We start from the raw sequence: 17,753 nt of genomic DNA on the forward strand, positions 1-17,753 counted from the left end.
ACTTTTTAAGGCCGCAGAGTGAGTAAATTGGCCATTTCCATTCACTTTTACCCATTCCTCAAATCTCGTGTTTAAGGCCCCTGGAAGCATGAAAATCACTTTAAACATCTCATTTTATCTTTAAAAGTGATTTTCCACGTACAAATGTGAATTGTAGTTCAAAGAGGCAACATTTGAAAACAGACCTTTTTTTAGTTTCTGAAGCATGTCGTAAGGGGGGGGGTTATCTCTTTCATCAAAAATCGGACGTTTTTAATTGAACAATAAAGGCCTACAAATGTTATTTAATTCACTTTCTGGGGTGGAGAAAAACTTTTTAAGGCCTCAGAGTGAATAAATTGGCCATTTTTATTCACTTTTACCCATTCCTCAAATCTTGTGTTTAGGGCCCCTGGAAGCTTGAAAATCACTTTAAACATCTCATTTTATCTTTAAAAGTGATTTTCCACGTACAAATGTGAATTGTAGTTAAAAGAGGCAACATTTGATAACGGACCATTTTTTACGTTTCTGAAGCATGTCGTAAGGGGGGGGTGGTTATCCCTTTCGTCAAAAATTGGGCGTTTTCGCTTGAACAATAAAGGCCTACAAATGTTATTTAGTTCACTTCCCGTGGAGGAGAAACACTTTTTAAGGCCGCAGAGTGAGTAAATTGGCCATATTCATTCACTTTTACCCATTCCTCAAATCTTGTGTTTAAGGCCCCTGGAAGCATGAAAATCACTTTAAACATCTCATTTTATCTTTAAAAGTGATTTTCCACGTACAAATGTGAATTGTAGTTCAAAGAGGCAACATTTGAAAACAGACCATTTTTTTAGTTTCTGAAGCATGTCGTAAGGGGGGGTGGTTATCTCTTTCATCAAAAATCGGACGTTTTTGATTGAACAATAAAGGCCTACAAATGTTATTTAATTCACTTTCTGGGGTGGAGAAAAACTTTTTAAGGCCTCAGAGTGAATACATTGGCCATTTTCATTCACATTTACCCATTCCTCAAATCTTGTGTTTAGGGCCCCTGGAAGCTTGAAAATCACTTTAAACATCTCCTTTTATCTTTAAAAGTGATTTTCCACGTACAAATGTGAATTGTAGTTCAAAGAGGCAACATTTGAAAACAGACCATTTTTTACGTTTCTGAAGCTTGTCGTAAGGGGGGGTGGTTATCTCTTTCGTCAAAAATCGGGCGTTTTCGCTTGAACAATAAAGGCCTACAAATGTTATTTAGTTCACTTCCCGTGGAGGAGAAACACTTTTTAAGGCCGCAGAGTGAGTAAATTGGCCATATTCATTCACTTTTACCCATTCCTCAAATCTTGTGTTTAAGGCCCCTGGAAGCATGAAAATCACTTTAAACATCTCATTTTATCTTTAAAAGTGATTTTCCACGTACAAATGTGAATTGTAGTTCAAAGAGGCAACATTTGAAAACAGACCTTTTTTTAGTTTCTGAAGCATGTCGTAAGGGGGGGTGGTTATCTCCTTCATCAAAAATCGGACGTTTTGAATTGAACAATAAAGGCCTACAAATGTTGTTTAATTCACTTTCTGGGGTGGAGAAAAACCTTTTAAGGCCTCAGAGTGAATAAATTGGCCATTTTCATTCACATTTACCCATTCCTCAAATCTTGTGTTTAGGGCCCCTGGAAGCTTGAAAATCACTTTAAACATCTCATTTTATCTTTAAAAGTGATTTTCCACGTACAAATGTGAATTGTAGTTCAAAGAGGCAACATTTGAAAACAGACCATTTTTTTAGTTTCTGAAGCATGTCGTAAGGGGGGGTGGTTATCTCTTTCATCAAAAATCGGACGTTTTTTATTGAACAATAAAGGCCTACAAATGTTATTTAATTCACTTTCTGGGGTGGAGAAAAACGTTTTAAGGCCTCAGAGTGAATAAATTGGCCATTTTCATTCACATTTACCCATTCCTCAAATCTTGTGTTTAAGGCCCCTGGAAGCATGAAAATCACTTTAAACATCTCATTTTATCTTTAATAGTGATTTTCCACGTACAAATGTGAATTGTAGTTCAAAGAGGCAAGATTTGAAAACGGACCATTTTTTACGTTTCTGAAGCATGTCGTAAGGGGGGGTGGTTATCTCTTTCGTCAAAAATCGGGTGTTTTCGCTTGAACAATAAAGGCCTACAAATGTTATTTAGTTCACTTCCCGTGGAGGAGAAAGACTTTTTAAGGCCGCAGACTGAGTAAATTGGCCATTTCCATTCACTTTTACCCATTCCTCAAATCTTGTGTTTAGGGCCCCTGGAAGCTTGAAAATCACTTTAAACATCTCATTTTATCTTTAAAAGTGATTTTCCACGTACAAATGTGAATTGTAGTTAAAAGAGGCAACATTTGATAACGGACCATTTTTTACGTTTCTGAAGCATGTCGTAAGGGGGGGGTGGTTATCCCTTTCGTCATAAATCGGGCGTTTTCGCTTGAACAATAAAGGCCTACAAATGTTATTTAGTTCACTTCCCGTGGAGGAGAAACACTTTTTAAGGCCGCAGAGTGAGTAAATAGGCCATTTTCATTCACTTTTACCCATTCCTCAAATCTCGTGTTTAAGGCCCCTGGAAGCATGAAAATCACTTTAAACATCTCATTTTATCTTTAAAAGTGATTTTCCACGTACAAATGTGAATTGTAGTTCAAAGAGGCAACATTTGAAAACAGACCATTTTTTTAGTTTCTGAAGCATGTCGTAAGGGGGGGTGGTTATCTCTTTCGTCAAAAATCGGGCGTTTTCGCTTGAACAATAAAGGCCTACAAATGTTATTTAGTTCACTTCCCGTGGAGGAGAAACACTTTTTAAGGCCGCAGAGTGAGTAAATTGGCCATATTCATTCACTTTTACCCATTCCTCAAATCTTGTGTTTAAGGCCCCTGGAAGCATGAAAATCACTTTAAACATCTCATTTTATCTTTAAAAGTGATTTTCCATGTACAAATGTGAATTGTAGTTCAAAGAGGCAACATTTGAAAACGGACCATTTTTTACGTTTCTGAAGCTTGTCGTAAGGGGGGTGGTTATCTCTTTCGTCAAAAATCTGGCGTTTTCGCTTGAACAATAAAGGCCTACAAATGTTATTTAGTTCACTTCCCGTGGAGGAGAAAGACTTTTTAAGGCCGCAGACTGAGTAAATTGGCCATATTCATTCACTTTTACCCATTCCTCAAATCTTGTGTTTAGGGCCCCTGGAAGCTTGAAAATCACTTTAAACATCTCATTTTATCTTTAAAAGTGATTTTCCACGTACAAATGTGAATTGTAGTTAAAAGAGGCAACATTTGATAACGGACCATTTTTTACGTTTCTGAAGCATGTCGTAAGGGGGGGGTGGTTATCCCTTTCGTCATAAATCGGGCGTTTTCGCTTGAACAATAAAGGCCTACAAATGTTATTTAGTTCACTTCCCGTGGAGGAGAAACACTTTTTAAGGCCGCAGAGTGAGTAAATAGGCCATTTTCATTCACTTTTACCCATTCCTCAAATCTCGTGTTTAAGGCCCCTGGAAGCATGAAAATCACTTTAAACATCTCATTTTATCTTTAAAAGTGATTTTCCACGTACAAATGTGAATTGTAGTTCAAAGAGGCAACATTTGAAAACAGACCATTTTTTTAGTTTCTGAAGCATGTCGTAAGGGGGGGTGGTTATCTCTTTCGTCAAAAATCGGGCGTTTTCGCTTGAACAATAAAGGCCTACAAATGTTATTTAGTTCACTTCCCGTGGAGGAGAAACACTTTTTAAGGCCGCAGAGTGAGTAAATTGGCCATATTCATTCACTTTTACCCATTCCTCAAATCTTGTGTTTAAGGCCCCTGGAAGCATGAAAATCACTTTAAACATCTCATTTTATCTTTAAAAGTGATTTTCCACGTACAAATGTGAATTGTAGTTAAAAGAGGCAACATTTGAAAACGGACCATTTTTTTAGTTTCTGAAGCATGTCGTAAGGGGGGGTGGTTATCTCTTTCATCAAAAATCGGACGTTTTTGATTGAACAATAAAGGCCTACAAATGTTATTTAATTCACTTTCTGGGGTGGAGAAAAACTTTTTAAGGCCTCAGAGTGAATAAATTGGCCATTTTCATTCACTTTTACCCATTCCTCAAATCTTGTGTTTAGGGCCCCTGGAAGCTTGAAAATCACTTTAAACATCTCATTTTATCTTTAAAAGTGATTTTCCACGTACAAATGTGAATTGTAGTTAAAAGAGGCAACATTTGATAACGGACCATTTTTTACGTTTCTGAAGCATGTCGTAAGGGGGGGGTGGTTATCCCTTTCGTCAAAAATTGGGCGTTTTCGCTTGAACAATAAAGGCCTACAAATGTTATTTAGTTCACTTCCCGTGGAGGAGAAACACTTTTTAAGGCCGCAGAGTGAGTAAATTGGCCATATTCATTCACTTTTACCCATTCCTCAAATCTTGTGTTTAAGGCCCCTGGAAGCATGAAAATCACTTTAAACATCTCATTTTATCTTTAAAAGTGATTTTCCACGTACAAATGTGAATTGTAGTTAAAAGAGGCAACATTTGAAAACGGACCATTTTTTACGTTTCTGAAGCATGTCGTAAGGGGGGGTGGTTATCTCTTTCGTCAAAAATCGGGCGTTTTCGCTTGAACAATAAAGGCCTACAAATGTTATTTAGTTCACTTCCCGTGGAGGAGAAACACTTTTTAAGGCCGCAGAGTGAGTAAATTGGCCATATTCATTCACTTTTACCCATTCCTCAAATCTTGTGTTTAAGGCCCCTGGAAGCATGAAAATCACTTTAAACATCTCATTTTATCTTTAAAAGTGATTTTCCACGTACAAATGTGAATTGTAGTTCAAAGAGGCAACATTTGAAAACAGACCATTTTTTTTGTTTCTGAAGCATGTTGTAAGGGGGGGTGGTTATCTCTTTCATCAAAAATCGGACGTTTTTGATTGAACAATAAAGGCCTACAAATGTTATTTAATTCACTTTCTGGGGTGGAGAAAAACTTTTTAAGGCCTCAGAGTGAATAAATTGGCCATTTTCATTCACATTTACCCATTCCTCAAATCTTGTGTTTAAAGCCCCTGGAAGCATGAAAATCACTTTAAACATCTCATTTTATCTTTAAAAGTGATTTTCCACGTACAAATGTGAATTGTAGTTCAAAGAGGCAACATTTGAAAACAGACCATTTTTTTAGTTTCTGAAGCATGTTGTAAGGGGGGGTGGTTATCTCTTTCATCAAAAATCGGACGATTTTGATTGAACAATAAAGGCCTCCAAATGTTATTTTCTTCACTTCCCGTGGAGGAGAAACACTTTTTAAGGCCGCAGAGTGAGTAAATTGGCCATTTCCATTCACTTTTACCCATTCCTCAAATCTCGTGTTTAAGGCCCCTGGAAGCATGAAAATCACTTTAAACATCTCATTTTATCTTTAAAAGTGATTTTCCACGTACAAATGTGAATTGTAGTTCAAAGAGGCAACAATTGAAAACAGACCATTTTTTTAGTTTCTGAAGCATGTCGTAAGGGGGGGTGGTTATCTCTTTCATCAAAAATCGGACGTTTTTGATTGAACAATAAAGGCCTACAAATGTTATTTAATTCACTTTCTGGGGTGGAGAAAAACTTTTTAAGGCCTCAGAGTGAATAAATTGGCCATTTTCATTCACATTTACCCATTCCTCAAATCTTGTGTTTAGGGCCCCTGGAACTTGAAAATCACTTTAAACATCTCATTTTATCTTTAAAAGTGATTTTCCACGTACAAATGTGAATTGTAGTTCAAAGAGGCAACATTTGAAAACGGACCTTTTTTTACGTTTCTGAAGCTTGTCGGAAGGGGGGTGGTTATCTCTTTCGTCAAAAATCGGGCGTTTTCGCTTGAACAATAAAGGCCTACAAATGTTATTTAGTTCACTTCCCGTGGAGGAGAAACACTTTTTAAGGCCGCAGAGTGAGTAAATTGGCCATATTCATTCACTTTTACCCATTCCTCAAATCTTGTGTTTAAGGCCCCTGGAAGCATGAAAATCACTTTAAACATCTCATTTTATCTTTAAAAGTGATTTTCCATGTACAAATGTGAATTGTAGTTCAAAGAGGCAACATTTGAAAACGGACCATTTTTTACGTTTCTGAAGCTTGTCGTAAGGGGGGGTGGTTATCTCTTTCGTCAAAAATCGGGCGTTTTCGCTTGAACAATAAAGGCCTACAAATGTTATTTAGTTCACTTCCCGTGGAGGAGAAACACTTTTTAAGGCCGCAGAGTGAGTAAATTGGCCATATTCATTCACTTTTACCCATTCCTCAAATCTTGTGTTTAAGGCCCCTGGAAGCATGAAAATCACTTTAAACATCTCATTTTATCTTTAAAAGTGATTTTCCACGTACAAATGTGAATTGTAGTTCAAAGAGGCAACATTTGAAAACAGACCATTTTTTTAGTTTCTGAAGCATGTCGTAAGGGGGGGTGGTTATCTCTTTCATCAAAAATCGGACGTTTTTGATTGAACAATAAAGGCCTCCAAATGTTATTTTATTCACTTCCCGTGGAGGAGAAACACTTTTTAAGGCCGCAGAGTGAGTAAATTGGCCATTTTCATTCACTTTTACCCATTCCTCAAATCTCGTGTTTAAGGCCCCTGGAAGCATGAAAATCACTTTAAACATCTCATTTTATCTTTAAAAGTGATTTTCCACGTACAAATGTGAATTGTAGTTAAAAGAGGCAACATTTGAAAACGGACCATTTTTACGTTTCTGAAGCATGTCATAAGGGGGGGTGGTTATCTCTTTCGTCAAAAATCGGGCGTTTTCGCTTGAACAATAAAGGCCTACAAATGTTATTTAGTTCACTTCCCGTGGAGGAGAAACACTTTTTAAGGCCGCAGAGTGAGTAAATTGGCCATATTCATTCACTTTTACCCATTCCTCAAATCTTGTGTTTAAGGCCCCTGGAAGCATGAAAATCACTTTAAACATCTCATTTTATCTTTAAAAGTGATTTTCCACGTACAAATGTGAATTGTAGTTCAAAGAGGCAACATTTGAAAACAGACCATTTTTTTAGTTTCTGAAGCATGTCGTAAGGGGGGGTGGTTATCTCTTTCATCAAAAATCGGACGTTTTTGATTGAACAATAAAGGCCTCCAAATGTTATTTTATTCACTTCCCGTGGAGGAGAAACACTTTTTAAGGCCGCAGAGTGAGTAAATTGGCAATTTTCATTCACTTTTACCCATTCCTCAAATCTTGTGTTTAGGGCCCCTGGAAGCTTGAAAATCACTTTAAACATCTCATTTTATCTTTAAAAGTGATTTTCCACGTACAAATGTGAATTGTAGTTAAAAGAGGCAACATTTGAAAACGGACCATTTTTTACGTTTCTGAAGCATGTCGTAAGGGGGGGTGGTTATCTCTTTCGTCAAAAATCGGGCGTTTTCGCTTGAACAATAAAGGCCTACAAATGTTATTTAGTTCACTTCCCGTGGAGGAGAAACACTTTTTAAGGCCGCAGAGTGAGTAAATTGGCCATATTCATTCACTTTTACCCATTCCTCAAATCTTGTCTTTAAGGCCCCTGGAAGCATGAAAATCACTTTAAACATCTCATTTTATCTTTAAAAGTGATTTTCCACGTACAAATGTGATTTGTAGTTCAAAGAGGCAACATTTGAAAACAGACCATTTTTTTAGTTTCTGAAGCATGTTGTAATGGGGGGTGGTTATCTCTTTCATCAAAAATCGGACGTTTTTGATTGAACAATAAAGGCCTCCAAATGTTATTTTATTCACTTCCCGTGGAGGAGAAACACTTTTTAAGGCCGCAGAGTGAGTAAATTGGCCATTTCCATTCACTTTTACCCATTCCTCAAATCTTGTGTTTAGGGCCCCTGGAAGCTTGAAAATCACTTTAAACATCTCATTTTATCTTTAAAAGTGATTTTCCACGTACAAATGTGAATTGTAGTTAAAAGAGGCAACATTTGATAACGGACCATTTTTTACGTTTCTGAAGCATGTCGTAAGGGGGGGGTGGTTATCCCTTTCGTCATAAATCGGGCGTTTTCGCTTGAACAATAAAGGCCTACAAATGTTATTTAGTTCACTTCCCGTGGAGGAGAAACACTTTTTAAGGCCGCAGAGTGAGTAAATAGGCCATTTTCATTCACTTTTACCCATTCCTCAAATCTCGTGTTTAAGGCCCCTGGAAGCATGAAAATCACTTTAAACATCTCATTTTATCTTTAAAAGTGATTTTCCACGTACAAATGTGAATTGTAGTTCAAAGAGGCAACATTTGAAAACAGACCATTTTTTTAGTTTCTGAAGCATGTTGTAAGGGGGGGTGGTTATCTCTTTCGTCAAAAATCGGGCGTTTTCGCTTGAACAATAAAGGCCTACAAATGTTATTTAGTTCACTTCCCGTGGAGGAGAAACACTTTTTAAGGCCGCAGAGTGAGTAAATTGGCCATATTCATTCACTTTTACCCATTCCTCAAATCTTGTGTTTAAGGCCCCTGGAAGCATGAAAATCACTTTAAACATCTCATTTTATCTTTAAAAGTGATTTTCCACGTACAAATGTGAATTGTAGTTCAAAGAGGCAACATTTGAAAACGGACCATTTTTTACGTTTCTGGAGCATGTCGTAAGGGGGGGTGGTTATCTCTTTCATCAAAAATCGGGCGTTTTTGCTTGAACAATAAAGGCCTACAAATGTTATTTTATTCACTTCCCGTGGAGGAGAAACACTTTTTAAGGCCGCAGAGTGAGTAAATTGGCCATTTTCATTCACTTTTACCCATTCCTCAAATCTCGTGTTTAAGGCCCCTGGAAGCATGAAAATCACTTTAAACATCTCATTTTATCATTAAAAGTGATTTTCCATGTACAAATGTGAATTGTAGTTCAAAGAGGCAACATTTGAAAACAGACCATTTTTTTAGTTTCTGAAGCATGTCGTAAGGGGGGGTGATTATCTCTTTCATCAAAAATCGGACGTTTTTAATTGAACAATAAAGGCCTACAAATGTTATTTAATTCACTTTCTGGGGTGGAGAAAAACTTTTTAAGGCCTCAGAGTGAATAAATTGGCCATTTTCATTCACATTTACCCATTCCTCAAATCTTGTGTTTAGGGCCCCTGGAAGCTTGAAAATCACTTTAAACATCTCATTTTATCTTTAAAAGTGATTTTCCACGTACAAATGTGAATTGTAGTTCAAAGAGGCAACATTTGAAAACGGACCATTTTTTACGTTTCTGAAGCTTGTCGTAAGGGGGGGTGGTTATCTCTTTCGTCAAAAATCGGGCGTTTTCGCTTGAACAATAAAGGCCTACAAATGTTATTTAGTTCACTTCCCGTGGAGGAGAAACACTTTTTAAGGCCGCAGAGTGAGTAAATTGGCCATATTCATTCACTTTTACCCATTCCTCAAATCTTGTGTTTAAGGCCCCTGGAAGCATGAAAATCACTTTAAACATCTCATTTTATCTTTAAAAGTGATTTTCCACGTACAAATGTGAATTGTAGTTCAAAGAGGCAACATTTGAAAACAGACCATTTTTTTAGTTTCTGAAGCATGTTGTAAGGGGGGGTGGTTATCTCTTTCATCAAAAATCGGACGTTTTTGATTGAACAATAAAGGCCTCCAAATGTTATTTTATTCACTTTCCGTGGAGGAGAAACACTTTTTAAGGCCGCAGAGTGAGTAAATTGGCCATTTCCATTCACTTTTACCCATTCCTCAAATCTCGTGTTTAAGGCCCCTGGAAGCATGAAAATCACTTTAAACATCTCATTTTATCTTTAAAAGTGATTTTCCACGTACAAATGTGAATTGTAGTTCAAAGAGGCAACATTTGAAAACAGACCTTTTTTTAGTTTCTGAAGCATGTCGTAAGGGGGGGGGGTTATCTCTTTCATCAAAAATCGGACGTTTTTAATTGAACAATAAAGGCCTACAAATGTTATTTAATTCACTTTCTGGGGTGGAGAAAAACTTTTTAAGGCCTCAGAGTGAATAAATTGGCCATTTTTATTCACTTTTACCCATTCCTCAAATCTTGTGTTTAGGGCCCCTGGAAGCTTGAAAATCACTTTAAACATCTCATTTTATCTTTAAAAGTGATTTTCCACGTACAAATGTGAATTGTAGTTAAAAGAGGCAACATTTGATAACGGACCATTTTTTACGTTTCTGAAGCATGTCGTAAGGGGGGGGGTGGTTATCCCTTTCGTCAAAAATTGGGCGTTTTCGCTTGAACAATAAAGGCCTACAAATGTTATTTAGTTCACTTCCCGTGGAGGAGAAACACTTTTTAAGGCCGCAGAGTGAGTAAATTGGCCATATTCATTCACTTTTACCCATTCCTCAAATCTTGTGTTTAAGGCCCCTGGAAGCATGAAAATCACTTTAAACATCTCATTTTATCTTTAAAAGTGATTTTCCACGTACAAATGTGATTTGTAGTTCAAAGAGGCAACATTTGAAAACAGACCATTTTTTTAGTTTCTGAAGCATGTTGTAAGGGGGAGTGGTTATCTCTTTCATCAAAAATCGGACGTTTTTGATTGAACAATAAAGGCCTCCAAATGTTATTTTATTCACTTCCCGTGGAGGAGAAACACTTTTTAAGGCCGCAGAGTGAGTAAATTGGCCATTTCCATTCACTTTTACCCATTCCTCAAATCTTGTGTTTAGGGCCCCTGGAAGCTTGAAAATCACTTTAAACATCTCATTTTATCTTTAAAAGTGATTTTCCACGTACAAATGTGAATTGTAGTTAAAAGAGGCAACATTTGATAACGGACCATTTTTTACGTTTCTGAAGCATGTCGTAAGGGGGGGGTGGTTATCCCTTTCGTCATAAATCGGGCGTTTTCGCTTCAACAATAAAGGCCTACAAATGTTATTTAGTTCACTTCCCGTGGAGGAGAAACACTTTTTAAGGCCGCAGAGTGAGTAAATAGGCCATTTTCATTCACTTTTACCCATTCCTCAAATCTCGTGTTTAAGGCCCCTGGAAGCATGAAAATCACTTTAAACATCTCATTTTATCTTTAAAAGTGATTTTCCACGTACAAATGTGAATTGTAGTTCAAAGAGGCAACATTTGAAAACAGACCATTTTTTTAGTTTCTGAAGCATGTTGTAAGGGGGGGTGGTTATCTCTTTCGTCAAAAATCGGGCGTTTTCGCTTGAACAATAAAGGCCTACAAATGTTATTTAGTTCACTTCCCGTGGAGGAGAAACACTTTTTAAGGCCGCAGAGTGAGTAAATTGGCCATATTCATTCACTTTTACCCATTCCTCAAATCTTGTGTTTAAGGCCCCTGGAAGCATGAAAATCACTTTAAACATCTCATTTTATCTTTAAAAGTGATTTTCCACGTACAAATGTGAATTGTAGTTCAAAGAGGCAACATTTGAAAACGGACCATTTTTTACGTTTCTGGAGCATGTCGTAAGGGGGGGTGGTTATCTCTTTCGTCAAAAATCGGGCGTTTTTGCTTGAACAATAAAGGCCTACAAATGTTATTTTATTCACTTCCCGTGGAGGAGAAACACTTTTTAAGGCCGCAGAGTGAGTAAATTGGCCATTTTCATTCACTTTTACCCATTCCTCAAATCTCGTGTTTAAGGACCCTGGAAGCATGAAAATCACTTTAAACATCTCATTTTATCTTTAAAAGTGATTTTCCATGTACAAATGTGAATTGTAGTTCAAAGAGGCAACATTTGAAAACAGACCATTTTTTTAGTTTCTGAAGCATGTCGTAAGGGGGGGTGATTATCTCTTTCATCAAAAATCGGACGTTTTTAATTGAACAATAAAGGCCTACAAATGTTATTTAATTCACTTTCTGGGGTGGAGAAAAACTTTTTAAGGCCTCAGAGTGAATAAATTGGCCATTTTCATTCACATTTACCCATTCCTCAAATCTTGTGTTTAGGGCCCCTGGAAGCTTGAAAATCACTTTAAACATCTCATTTTATCTTTAAAAGTGATTTTCCACGTACAAATGTGAATTGTAGTTCAAAGAGGCAACATTTGAAAACGGACCATTTTTTACGTTTCTGAAGCTTGTCGTAAGGGGGGGTGGTTATCTCTTTCGTCAAAAATCGGGCGTTTTCGCTTGAACAATAAAGGCCTACAAATGTTATTTAGTTCACTTCCCGTGGAGGAGAAACACTTTTTAAGGCCGCAGAGTGAGTAAATTGGCCATATTCATTCACTTTTACCCATTCCTCAAATCTTGTGTTTAAGGCCCCTGGAAGCATGAAAATCACTTTAAACATCTCATTTTATCTTTAAAAGTGATTTTCCACGTACAAATGTGAATTGTAGTTCAAAGAGGCAACATTTGAAAACAGACCATTTTTTTAGTTTCTGAAGCATGTTGTAAGGGGGGGTGGTTATCTCTTTCATCAAAAATCGGACGTTTTTGATTGAACAATAAAGGCCTCCAAATGTTATTTTATTCACTTTCCGTGGAGGAGAAACACTTTTTAAGGCCGCAGAGTGAGTAAATTGGCCATTTCCATTCACTTTTACCCATTCCTCAAATCTCGTGTTTAAGGCCCCTGGAAGCATGAAAATCACTTTAAACATCTCATTTTATCTTTAAAAGTGATTTTCCACGTACAAATGTGAATTGTAGTTCAAAGAGGCAACATTTGAAAACAGACCTTTTTTTAGTTTCTGAAGCATGTCGTAAGGGGGGGGGGTTATCTCTTTCATCAAAAATCGGACGTTTTTAATTGAACAATAAAGGCCTACAAATGTTATTTAATTCACTTTCTGGGGTGGAGAAAAACTTTTTAAGGCCTCAGAGTGAATAAATTGGCCATTTTTATTCACTTTTACCCATTCCTCAAATCTTGTGTTTAGGGCCCCTGGAAGCTTGAAAATCACTTTAAACATCTCATTTTATCTTTAAAAGTGATTTTCCACGTACAAATGTGAATTGTAGTTAAAAGAGGCAACATTTGATAACGGACCATTTTTTACGTTTCTGAAGCATGTCGTAAGGGGGGGGTGGTTATCCCTTTCATCAAAAATTGGGCGTTTTCGCTTGAACAATAAAGGCCTACAAATGTTATTTAGTTCACTTCCCGTGGAGGAGAAACACTTTTTAAGGCCGCAGAGTGAGTAAATTGGCCATATTCATTCACTTTTACCCATTCCTCAAATCTTGTGTTTAAGGCCCCTGGAAGCATGAAAATCACTTTAAACATCTCATTTTATCTTTAAAAGTGATTTTCCACGTACAAATGTGAATTGTAGTTCAAAGAGGCAACATTTGAAAACAGACCTTTTTTTAGTTTCTGAAGCATGTCGTAAGGGGGGGTGGTTATCTCCTTCATCAAAAATCGGACGTTTTGAATTGAACAATAAAGGCCTACAAATGTTGTTTAATTCACTTTCTGGGGTGGAGAAAAACCTTTTAAGGCCTCAGAGTGAATAAATTGGCCATTTTCATTCACATTTACCCATTCCTCAAATCTTGTGTTTAGGGCCCCTGGAAGCTTGAAAATCACTTTAAACATCTCATTTTATCTTTAAAAGTGATTTTCCACGTACAAATGTGAATTGTAGTTCAAAGAGGCAACATTTGAAAACAGACCATTTTTTTAGTTTCTGAAGCATGTCGTAAGGGGGGGTGGTTATCTCTTTCATCAAAAATCGGACGTTTTTTATTGAACAATAAAGGCCTACAAATGTTATTTAATTCACTTTCTGGGGTGGAGAAAAACGTTTTAAGGCCTCAGAGTGAATAAATTGGCCATTTTCATTCACATTTACCCATTCCTCAAATCTTGTGTTTAAGGCCCCTGGAAGCATGAAAATCACTTTAAACATCTCATTTTATCTTTAATAGTGATTTTCCACGTACAAATGTGAATTGTAGTTCAAAGAGGCAAGATTTGAAAACGGACCATTTTTTACGTTTCTGAAGCATGTCGTAAGGGGGGGTGGTTATCTCTTTCGTCAAAAATCGGGTGTTTTCGCTTGAACAATAAAGGCCTACAAATGTTATTTAGTTCACTTCCCGTGGAGGAGAAAGACTTTTTAAGGCCGCAGACTGAGTAAATTGGCCATTTCCATTCACTTTTACCCATTCCTCAAATCTTGTGTTTAGGGCCCCTGGAAGCTTGAAAATCACTTTAAACATCTCATTTTATCTTTAAAAGTGATTTTCCACGTACAAATGTGAATTGTAGTTAAAAGAGGCAACATTTGATAACGGACCATTTTTTACGTTTCTGAAGCATGTCGTAAGGGGGGGGTGGTTATCCCTTTCGTCATAAATCGGGCGTTTTCGCTTGAACAATAAAGGCCTACAAATGTTATTTAGTTCACTTCCCGTGGAGGAGAAACACTTTTTAAGGCCGCAGAGTGAGTAAATAGGCCATTTTCATTCACTTTTACCCATTCCTCAAATCTCGTGTTTAAGGCCCCTGGAAGCATGAAAATCACTTTAAACATCTCATTTTATCTTTAAAAGTGATTTTCCACGTACAAATGTGAATTGTAGTTCAAAGAGGCAACATTTGAAAACAGACCATTTTTTTAGTTTCTGAAGCATGTCGTAAGGGGGGGTGGTTATCTCTTTCGTCAAAAATCGGGCGTTTTCGCTTGAACAATAAAGGCCTACAAATGTTATTTAGTTCACTTCCCGTGGAGGAGAAACACTTTTTAAGGCCGCAGAGTGAGTAAATTGGCCATATTCATTCACTTTTACCCATTCCTCAAATCTTGTGTTTAAGGCCCCTGGAAGCATGAAAATCACTTTAAACATCTCATTTTATCTTTAAAAGTGATTTTCCATGTACAAATGTGAATTGTAGTTCAAAGAGGCAACATTTGAAAACGGACCATTTTTTACGTTTCTGAAGCTTGTCGTAAGGGGGGGTGGTTATCTCTTTCGTCAAAAATCTGGCGTTTTCGCTTGAACAATAAAGGCCTACAAATGTTATTTAGTTCACTTCCCGTGGAGGAGAAAGACTTTTTAAGGCCGCAGACTGAGTAAATTGGCCATATTCATTCACTTTTACCCATTCCTCAAATCTTGTGTTTAGGGCCCCTGGAAGCTTGAAAATCACTTTAAACATCTCATTTTATCTTTAAAAGTGATTTTCCACGTACAAATGTGAATTGTAGTTAAAAGAGGCAACATTTGATAACGGACCATTTTTTACGTTTCTGAAGCATGTCGTAAGGGGGGGGTGGTTATCCCTTTCGTCATAAATCGGGCGTTTTCGCTTGAACAATAAAGGCCTACAAATGTTATTTAGTTCACTTCCCGTGGAGGAGAAACACTTTTTAAGGCCGCAGAGTGAGTAAATTGGCCATATTCATTCACTTTTACCCATTCCTCAAATCTTGTGTTTAAGGCCCCTGGAAGCATGAAAATCACTTTAAACATCTCATTTTATCTTTAAAAGTGATTTTCCACGTACAAATGTGAATTGTAGTTCAAAGAGGCAACATTTGAAAACAGACCATTTTTTTAGTTTCTGAAGCATGTCGTAAGGGGGGTGGTTATCTCTTTCATCAAAAATCGGACGTTTTTGATTGAACAATAAAGGCCTCCAAATGTTATTTTATTCACTTCCCGTGGAGGAGAAACACTTTTTAAGGCCGCAGAGTGAGTAAATTGGCCATTTTCATTCACTTTTACCCATTCCTCAAATCTCGTGTTTAAGGCCCCTGGAAGCATGAAAATCACTTTAAACATCTCATTTTATCTTTAAAAGTGATTTTCCACGTACAAATGTGAATTGTAGTTAAAAGAGGCAACATTTGAAAACGGACCATTTTTACGTTTCTGAAGCATGTCATAAGGGGGGGTGGTTATCTCTTTCATCAAAAATCGGGCGTTTTCGCTTGAACAATAAAGGCCTACAAATGTTATTTAGTTCACTTCCCGTGGAGGAGAACCACTTTTTAAGGCCGCAGAGTGAGTAAATTGGCCATATTCATTCACTTTTACCCATTCCTCAAATCTTGTGTTTAAGGCCCCTGGAAGCATGAAAATCACTTTAAACATCTCATTTTATCTTTAAAAGTGATTTTCCACGTACAAATGTGAATTGTAGTTCAAAGAGGCAACATTTGAAAACAGACCATTTTTTTAGTTTCTGAAGCATGTCGTAAGGGGGGGTGGTTACCTCTTTCATCAAAAATCGGACGTTTTTGATTGAACAATAAAGGCCTCCAAATGTTATTTTATTCACTTCCCGTGGAGGAGAAACACTTTTTAAGGCCGCAGAGTGAGTAAATTGGCAATTTTCATTCACTTTTACCCATTCCTCAAATCTTGTGTTTAGGGCCCCTGGAAGCTTGAAAATCACTTTAAACTTCTCATTTTATCTTTAAAAGTGATTTTCCACGTACAAATGTGAATTGTAGTTAAAAGAGGCAACATTTGAAAACGGACCATTTTTTACGTTTCTGAAGCATGTCGTAAGGGGGGGTGGTTATCTCTTTCGTCAAAAATCGGGCGTTTTCGCTTGAACAATAAAGGCCTACAAATGTTATTTAGTTCACTTCCCGTGGAGGAGAAACACTTTTTAAGGCCGCAGAGTGAGTAAATTGGCCATATTCATTCACTTTTACCCATTCCTCAAATCTTGTCTTTAAGGCCCCTGGAAGCATGAAAATCACTTTAAACATCTCATTTTATCTTTAAAAGTGATTTTCCACGTACAAATGTGATTTGTAGTTCAAAGAGGCAACATTTGAAAACAGACCATTTTTTTAGTTTCTGAAGCATGTTGTAAGGGGGGGTGGTTATCTCTTTCATCAAAAATCGGACGTTTTTGATTGAACAATAAAGGCCTCCAAATGTTATTTTATTCACTTCCCGTGGAGGAGAAACACTTTTTAAGGCCGCAGAGTGAGTAAATTGGCCATATTCATTCACTTTTACCCATTCCTCAAATCTTGTGTTTAAGGCCCCTGGAAGCATGAAAATCACTTTAAACATCTCATTTTATCTTTAAAAGTGATTTTCCACGTACAAATGTGAATTGTAGTTCAAAGAGGCAACAATTGAAAACAGACCATTTTTTTAGTTTCTGAAGCATGTCGTAAGGGGGGGTGGTTATCTCTTTCATCAAAAATCGGACGTTTTTGATTGAACAATAAAGGCCTACAAATGTTATTTAATTCACTTTCTGGGGTGGAGAAAAACTTTTTAAGGCCTCAGAGTGAATAAATTGGCCATTTTCATTCACATTTACCCATTCCTCAAATCTTGTGTTTAGGGCCCCTGGAACTTGAAAATCACTTTAAACATCTCATTTTATCTTTAAAAGTGATTTTCCACGTACAAATGTGAATTGTAGTTAAAAGAGGCAACATTTGATAACGGACCATTTTTTACGTTTCTGAAGCATGTCGTAAGGGGGGGTGGTTATCCCTTTCGTCAAAAATTGGGCGTTTTCGCTTGAACAATAAAGGCCTACAAATGTTATTTAGTTCACTTCCCGTGGAGGAGAAACACTTTTTAAGGCCGCAGAGTGAGTAAATTGGCCATATTCATTCACTTTTACAAATTCCTCAAATCTTGTGTTTAAGGCCCCTGGAAGCATGAAAATCACTTTAAACATCTCATTTTATCTTTAAAAGTGATTTTCCACGTACAAATGTGAATTGTAGTTCAAAGAGGCAACATTTGAAAACAGACCATTTTTTTAGTTTCTGAAGCATGTCGTAAGGGGGGGTGGTT

This window comes from Triturus cristatus, chromosome 7, assembly GCF_964204655.1.
Source record: "Triturus cristatus chromosome 7, aTriCri1.1, whole genome shotgun sequence".
Taxonomy (NCBI): domain Eukaryota; kingdom Metazoa; phylum Chordata; class Amphibia; order Caudata; family Salamandridae; genus Triturus; species Triturus cristatus.